This window comes from Pseudophryne corroboree, chromosome 1 (genome assembly GCF_028390025.1).
Source record: "Pseudophryne corroboree isolate aPseCor3 chromosome 1, aPseCor3.hap2, whole genome shotgun sequence".
NCBI lineage: Eukaryota > Metazoa > Chordata > Amphibia > Anura > Myobatrachidae > Pseudophryne > Pseudophryne corroboree.
In genome coordinates, this window is record NC_086444.1 from 1,133,103,939 (window position 1) to 1,133,111,575 (window position 7,637).

Sequence of the window (7,637 nt, forward strand, 5' to 3'; positions counted from 1 at the left end):
TGCGTCATGTGCTGTTTGTGGAATGTTTTTTGGAAGGGCCATCCTGCGTGACACTGCAGTGCCACTCCTAGATGGGCCCGGTGTTTGTGTCGGCCACTAGGGTCGCTTATCTTACTCACACAGCTACCTCATTGCGCCTCTTTTTTTCTTTGCGTCATGTGCTGTTTGGGGAGGGTTTTTTGGAAGGGCCATCCTGCGTGACACTGCAGTGCCACTCCTAGATGGGCACGGTGTTTGTGTCGGCCACTAGGGTCGCTTATCTTACTCACACAGCTACCTCATTGCGCCTCTTTTTTTCTTTGCGTCATGTGCTGTTTGGGGAGGGTTTTTTGGAAGGGCCATCCTGCGTGACACTGCAGTGCCACTCCTAGATGGGCCCGGTGTTTGTGTCGGCCACTAGGGTCGCTTATCTTACTCACACAGCTACCTCATTGCGCCTCTTTTTTTCTTTGCGTCATGTGCTGTTTGGGGAGGGTTTTTTGGAAGGGCCATCCTGCGTGACACTGCAGTGCCACTCCTAGATGGGCACGGTGTTTGTGTCGGCCACTAGGGTCGCTTATCTTACTCACACAGCTACCTCATTGCGCCTCTTTTTTTCTTTGCGTCATGTGCTGTTTGGGGAGGCTTTTTTGGAAGGGCCATCCTGCGTGACACTGCAGTGCCACTCCTAGATGGGCACGGTGTTTGTGTCGGCCACTAGGGTCGCTTATCTTACTCACACAGCTACCTCATTGCGCCTCTTTTTTTCTTTGCGTCATGTGCTGTTTGGGGAGGGTTTTTTGGAAGGGCCATCCTGCGTGACACTGCAGTGCCACTCCTAGATGGGCACGGTGTTTGTGTCGGCCACTAGGGTCGCTTATCTTACTCACACAGCTACCTCATTGCGCCTCTTTTTTTCTTTGCGTCATGTGCTGTTTGGGGAGTGTTTTTTGGAAGGGCCATCCTGCGTGACACTGCAGTGCCACTCCTAGATGGGCACGGTGTTTGTGTCGGCCACTAGGGTCGCTTAGCTTAGTCATCCAGCGACCTAGGTGCAAATTTTAGGACTAAAAATAATATTGTGAGGTGTGAGGTATTCAGAATAGACTGAAAATGAGTGGAAATTATGGTTTTTGAGGTTAATAATACTTTGGGATCAAAATGACCCCCAAATTCTATGATTTAAGCTGTTTTTTAGTGTTTTTTAAAAAAAACTCCCGAATCCAAAACACACCCGAATCCGACAAAAAAAATTCGGTGAGGTTTTGCCAAAACGCGGTCGAACCCAAAACACGGCCGCGGAACCGAACCCAAAACCAAAACACAAAACCCGAAAAATTTCAAGTGCACATCTCTAATTTAAATACCCCTTGACCCGGAAGCAGAGCCCGCGCTACCCGCTCAGCAAGGGGATGCAGTGCAGGGAGGCGCCGTGCTGAAGGGAGGCGCCGTCCTGCTCTGCAACCCCGCTGATGCTGGCAGCGTGTAGCGCGGCTCTCTCCCTGCATCCTTCCCCAGAGAGCGGCCTCAGGCCGACGGGTATCATTTTGGGGGCGTGGCCTAATCGCGGGAGGCGTGGCCACGCCCCCTTGTGAAAAAAGTTCTTTTTTTATAACTTTGGCGTGTCGAGCAGGGTGTAGGGGTTCGGGGGTTGGGGGGGGGGAGGAGTCCTGAGCCAATTTGAGGGGGGAGTGTGATCACTTCCCCCCACTACCCAAATAGGCATTGGCTCAGCAGTAGCAGCAGCCTCACAGCAGCACAGCACACTGGAGCATGTGCTGTGCTGCCAAGATGCGTGCTTATGCTGCTGTCCAGTAAGAAGGGAGGGGGTAGGGAGTGCAGTGGACCAGGGCCCCACCGGGCCCTCCATCAGTCCGTGGCCGAGAAATTAGTACCCGTTCCCTCCCTCTCGGCATAACTGCCGACATCCTACAGAGCCGCTGCTGCGGGGGTAACGGCGCCTCCGAGAGACATGAGGAGAAGGCAGAGGAGGAGCAGCGCCAGAGTCGGGGACCTCCTGCAGGTACTGGGGCAGTGCTGTGGAGGGAATGAAGGATGTACCTGGCATAATATGTATAATGGGCTCTACCTGGCCGCATAATGTGTATAAGGTGCTCTCCTGTGTGGGTACTACTGTGCAGTGTAATGTGAATAACGGACACTACTGTGCGGTGTAATGTGAATAACGGACGCTACTGTGCGGTGTTATGTGAATAACGGACGCTACTGTGCGGTGTAATGTGAATAACGGACACTACTATGCAGTGTAATGTGACTGACGGACACTACTGTGCAGTGTAATGTGACTAACGGACACTACTGTGCAGTGTAATGTGACTAACCGACACTACTATGCTGTGTAATGTGACTAAAGGGCATACTATGCAGTGTAATGTGACGAGTGAACAACACTGAGCAGTGTAATGTGACTAGCGAACACTACTATGGGGTGTAATGTGACTAACGGACACTACTGTGCAGTGTAATGTGACTAATGGACACTACTATGAGGTGTAATGTGACTAGCGAACACTATTGTGCAGTGTAATGTGAATTGGTACTATTCTGTGGCCCCTATATTTTTGGCACTTCCCCCTGCTGGGGGAAGCTGCATGTGTAAAAGGGTGCTCTACCTGGCGCAAAGTGTAGAAGGGTGCTCTACCTGGAATAATGTGTGACTGGCTCTTCCTGGTGCAATATGTAAAAGGGCGCTGTATCTGGCGTAATGTATATAAGGGGCACTACCTGGCGTAATGTATATAAGTGGTAATACTGTGTGGCGCAATTTTGAATAATGTTGACTACTATGTGTCATAATTATTTTACGCCCCTATATTTTATGTCATTTTTTTTATGACCCTATATTTATAGATCTTGAGGGGGGGGGGGGGCACCAAAATTTCTAGTTACAGCTCTGAGGATGAGGTCGGTCACATTTGTATTTGTAGAAAGGCGCAAAATTGATAGTTTGCAGGAGGGCGCTGAACACCCTAGCACCGGCCCTGCCCGGAAGTATCAAGGGTGTGAGGGGTCAACTCAAAAAGTCACCTGAATAATTATCCAAACCTTTATTCCACTTCATTAACCATTTACCACCAGCACAAAAGGCCAAATAAGCAATCAGTATGCCTGTGTATGCATTAATAGTCACAGTACAACAGAGGGAATACACAAAATAGCGCTTCATGCGCCGGGGGACCGGAAACAGGAAGTGTCATGCGTTCCAACCGCCAAGCCTGGTGGAACGCATGCTGCAAACACCTTAGCGGACACACAGCGCATGACACTTGCAAGGGGACAAAGTCCCCGCATCACGAGCACAGTCCCCTTGCCACCAAATAGACACATCTGCATTAACCCCACGGGCTGGAGGGACCGAATCGGTCCATACACGCCAGGGACCAGAAACAGGAAGTCCCGTGCGTTCCAGCGGCCAAAGCCGGTGGAACGCACGCTGCTAACATAAATAGGGGATATATTTAGAGACAAAGTGATGTTTTATATCAAAAGATGAGATCATCCCTCAAGAAATATGTATATATATATGGTTCCTCAAAAAATCAACTGTTGAAATACATATAAAAAAAGGTCAAAAATTGTTATAGGGGACCCAGGAGGAGGCAGCAGCAATAACAATACAAAAACATAAACAAAAAAAACACATTTTACTACACATTTTAGGGAACGAGGTTACCATACTAGAGTATTATCTAGATATCTTGAAAAAGCAAAAGCGATCTTCTCAGGGACATGTGATAGTGAGCGTAATAAATCTAAAGATAGGATGGTGTTTACCACCCACTTTGATAACCACTCCGGACAGGTCAATAAAGTTTTGAAGAAACATTGGGCCATTGTCAGTTCTGATCCCACGTTACCATTCACCCGTATGAAACCACCAATGTTGGCGTATAGGCGAGGTCCGAACCTGAAACAAATGTTGATGAGACCCACCATGTATCCTGAAGCTAAGCCTTCCCGTACACAATTGTATACACAGAAACCCGGATGTTTCTCGTGCGGCAACTGCACGACGTGCAGGTTATTGATGGTTGGACCGACTTTCAATCATCCCCACACTGGGACCGCCATCAAGATCAGATTTCATCTACATTGCAGAATGGATCATGTCATCTACATACTGAAATGTCCATGTGGGTTCCTTTATGTTGGGCTGACTATGTGGTATTTTAGAGACCGGATGGCCAACCACCGGTCCTCTATACATACCGCTTTAAACAGTGGAACCTCTGATAAACCTGTCGCATGACACTTTCTAGAGGCTAAGCACCAAGTAGCAAGTCTAAAGTGTATGTTGATCGATTGGGTTCCACCTCTGTCGATGGAGGCGATCGAGTGGGGCAGCTTAAACGGAGGGAATGTTATTGGATCAATGAATTGGACACAGTAGCCCCCAGGGGGCTCAATAATAATAATAATTATTATTATCCTTTATTTATATGGCGCCACAAGTGTTCCGCAGCGCCCAATTACAGAGTACATGAATAATCAAACAGGAAATCAGCAACTTACAGTTGATGACAGTATAGGACAAGTACAGGGTAAATAAACATAGTTACATCAGCAGATGACACTGGAATAAGTATCAGGTGGCAGAAGACTGCTGGAGTTGATGCAGTTGAAGATTATTAAAGTAAGAAAGGATAAGCACATGAGGGAAGAGGGCCCTGCTCGTGAGAGCTTACATTCTAAAGGGGAGGGGTAGACAGACAGGGGTGACACAGATGGGGTACATGGAGAGTGTAGAACAGAGGGTTAGGATGAGATTTGGCTGGGTTTGGTGAAGAAGTGGGTCTTGAGAGCCCGTTTGAAGTTTTGTAGAGAGGTGGAGAGTCTGAGGGGGAGAGGTAGGGAATTCCAGAGAAGTGGTGCAGCACGTGAAAAATCTTGGAGGTAGAAGTGGGAGGAGTTGATCCGTAGGTAGGAAAGTCGTCGTGCATTAGCAGAGCGAAGAGGACGTGCGGGAATGTAAAGGGAGATAAGATCAGAGATGTAGATGGGAGAGGAGTGGGTGAGGGCTTTGTAAGCGAGTGTGAGAAGCTTGAAATGGATTCTGAAAGGGAAGGGGAGCCAGTGAAGGTCTAGTAAGAGAGGAGAGGTAGACGTAGTGCGTTTGGTGAGGAAAATGAGCCGGGCAGCAGCATTGAGGATAGATTGGAGTGGAGAGAGGTGTTTGTCAGGAATGCCAGGTGTTTGTCAGGAATGAATATAATCCATTAAGTGTTTGTCTATAAGTCTCTGACCAGTTCATCAATGGTATATCTTCAACACATGTCTAATGCACCCCTCGATTGGTGTCAGTATATAATGTATAGATACCGATATACTTGCTGTATAGGTTTGTTCACTATATAGCCAGCTTGTCTTTTTAATTGTAACCATTTTATGTATGTTTTTTTGTTTGTTTTTGTATTGTTATTGCTGCTGCCTCCTCCTGGGTCCCCTATAACAATTTTTGACCCTTTTTTATATGTTGTTCAACAGTTGATTTTTTGAGGAACCATATATATATATATATATATATATATATATATACATATTTCTTGAGGGATGATATCATCTTTTAATATAAAACATCACTTTGTCTCTAAATATATTAGATCGTTTTTTCATCCCCTATTTATGTTAGCAGCGTGCGTTCCAGCGGCTTTGGCCGCTGGAACGCACGGGACTTCCTGTTTCTGGCCCCTGGCGTGTATGGACCGATTCGGTCCCTCCGGCCCGTGGGGTTAATGCAGATGTGGCAAGGGGACTGTGCTCGTGATGCGGGGACTTTGTCCCCTTGCAAGTGTCATGCGCTGTGTGTCCGCTAAGGTGTTTGCAGCATGCGTTCCACCAGGCTTGGCGGTTGGAACGCATGACACTTCCTGTTTCCGGTCCCCCGGCGCATGAAGCGCTATTTTGTGTATTCCCTCTGTTGTACTGTGACTATTAATGCATACACAGGCATACTGATTGCTTATTTGGCCTTTTGTGCTGGTGGTAAATGGTTAATGAAGTGGAATAAAGGTTTGGATAATTATTCAGGTGACTTTTTGAGTTGACCCCTCACACCCTTGATACTTCCGGGGTCAAGGGGTATTTAAGTCCCCTGCTTAGATCCAGTTGGTGCATGCATCCCTGGTTTGTGCAGTGTTCCACATGATTCTGTGAGTAACTATGTTGGGTTTGTCCCACTGATTAAGATTGATGTTTGTATAATCCTATAATCTTTTGATTTGGGTTTATTTATTGTTTGTAGCTATGGATTTGATGTGGGGGAACGCTTAACCCAGGGGCTGCCCTATGTGTATCCTCTTGGACCTATAGATATTTATTGATCGTTGATTATGGCGTTTTTGATATATATTTCCATGCCTCAGATGTACATTGTTTAAACAGAGTATATGTGTAATCACAGTGGCTGAATGTCCTTTTTGAGATCCTGCAGCTGTTAACCCTGTGTGGGAGAATGCCTTATCCAGGTGTAGTCTTGTGCACACCTCTCCAGACCCATAGGTATTTATGTGGTAACAAGGTTTGATATATACATTTGATTCTGATACACGTCTATAATAGAGATATCCTTTGATTACAGCAGTGGTTTGGTTACAGAGCTGTGATTATATGGACATTCTCTACACCTGGTACACAGCAGTTCAGACATACAGCCCCATTGGAATGTGCTGATAGAGGTGAGGAGGTGTGGGCCTTGCATGCATTTTAAGACCAGTGGTGAACACAGGGTGTTATTGTATTCCTCCTTGTAGTCTCACTACTCTGCCACCTGTTTTTGGTATGAGTTCCTTTTTTCTAAATCTGGTATTATGTAGCAGTTTATATGTTGATACAAGCATTGTCGCTAATATTGTTCTATATTTGGACCTGGGAGGCTCAGTCATGTTTATGTTCTATTTTTTCTAGATATACTTTTAATTATTCGGCTTCATTATATTATGATTGGATTTGATGATTCATGTATGGCCCTTCTTGAAAAAGATCCTGGTTTTTGGATCGAAACGTCGAGACCTTTGAGGCTACAATAAAAATTTTCTATTGAAGAAATGTGTGGACTTTATACACCGTGAGAGTGCACCCTCCATTACGTGGAATTCGTGTGTGTGTGTGTATGTATATATGTATGTATGTATATATATATATATATATATGTGTTATGATTCTGATACTCAGGTCAGGGGTGATCTTATACGGTAGGACCTGAATACCAGAACGTAATGCTGGGAAAGGGAATAGCCCCTGGCACCCTATCTCCGTTGTCTCGCCCGTGCTGTCAGTACACTCTTGCGAGACTATGGTTGCTTGGGCCCATGGCAGCTGCGTTTGAAGGGCGGATTACGTCTGCCCGACTCTGATGCCCCCTCAGGTCTTAATGAGAGACAAAGAGTGAACCGAGACAGGGTGATAACAAGGGGCCCTCTAACTGAACAACAAAGCCAGGGGCTACTAACAAAGCTGAAACTAAAGTATGCGCGGATTTCCGCCAGGGAAAAGAACAACAAAGGAAATGCTGTCCACACGCCGACACAATACTTTTGTGTATCGGCGGTGACAGCATAAGCAGAACCCTCTGCAAAACACCAGTGACAGATATAACCAAGGAATACAGCTGCCTAGGCCGACAGACGCGGCAGAGCCGC

At 46.5% G+C, this 7,637-nt stretch overlaps 1 long non-coding RNA gene across 1 annotated transcript; it reads left to right on the forward strand.

Annotated features, from left to right (window-relative positions):
• The first annotated feature begins 6,122 nt into the window (after nt 1-6,122).
• Nucleotides 6,123-7,010, forward strand: LOC134998541 (uncharacterized). Its single transcript, XR_010200786.1, has 4 exons — nt 6,123-6,149; nt 6,401-6,498; nt 6,578-6,674; nt 6,904-7,010. It is a non-coding gene; the product is annotated as an uncharacterized LOC134998541 (long non-coding RNA).
• Nucleotides 7,011-7,637: the final 627 nt, after the last annotated feature.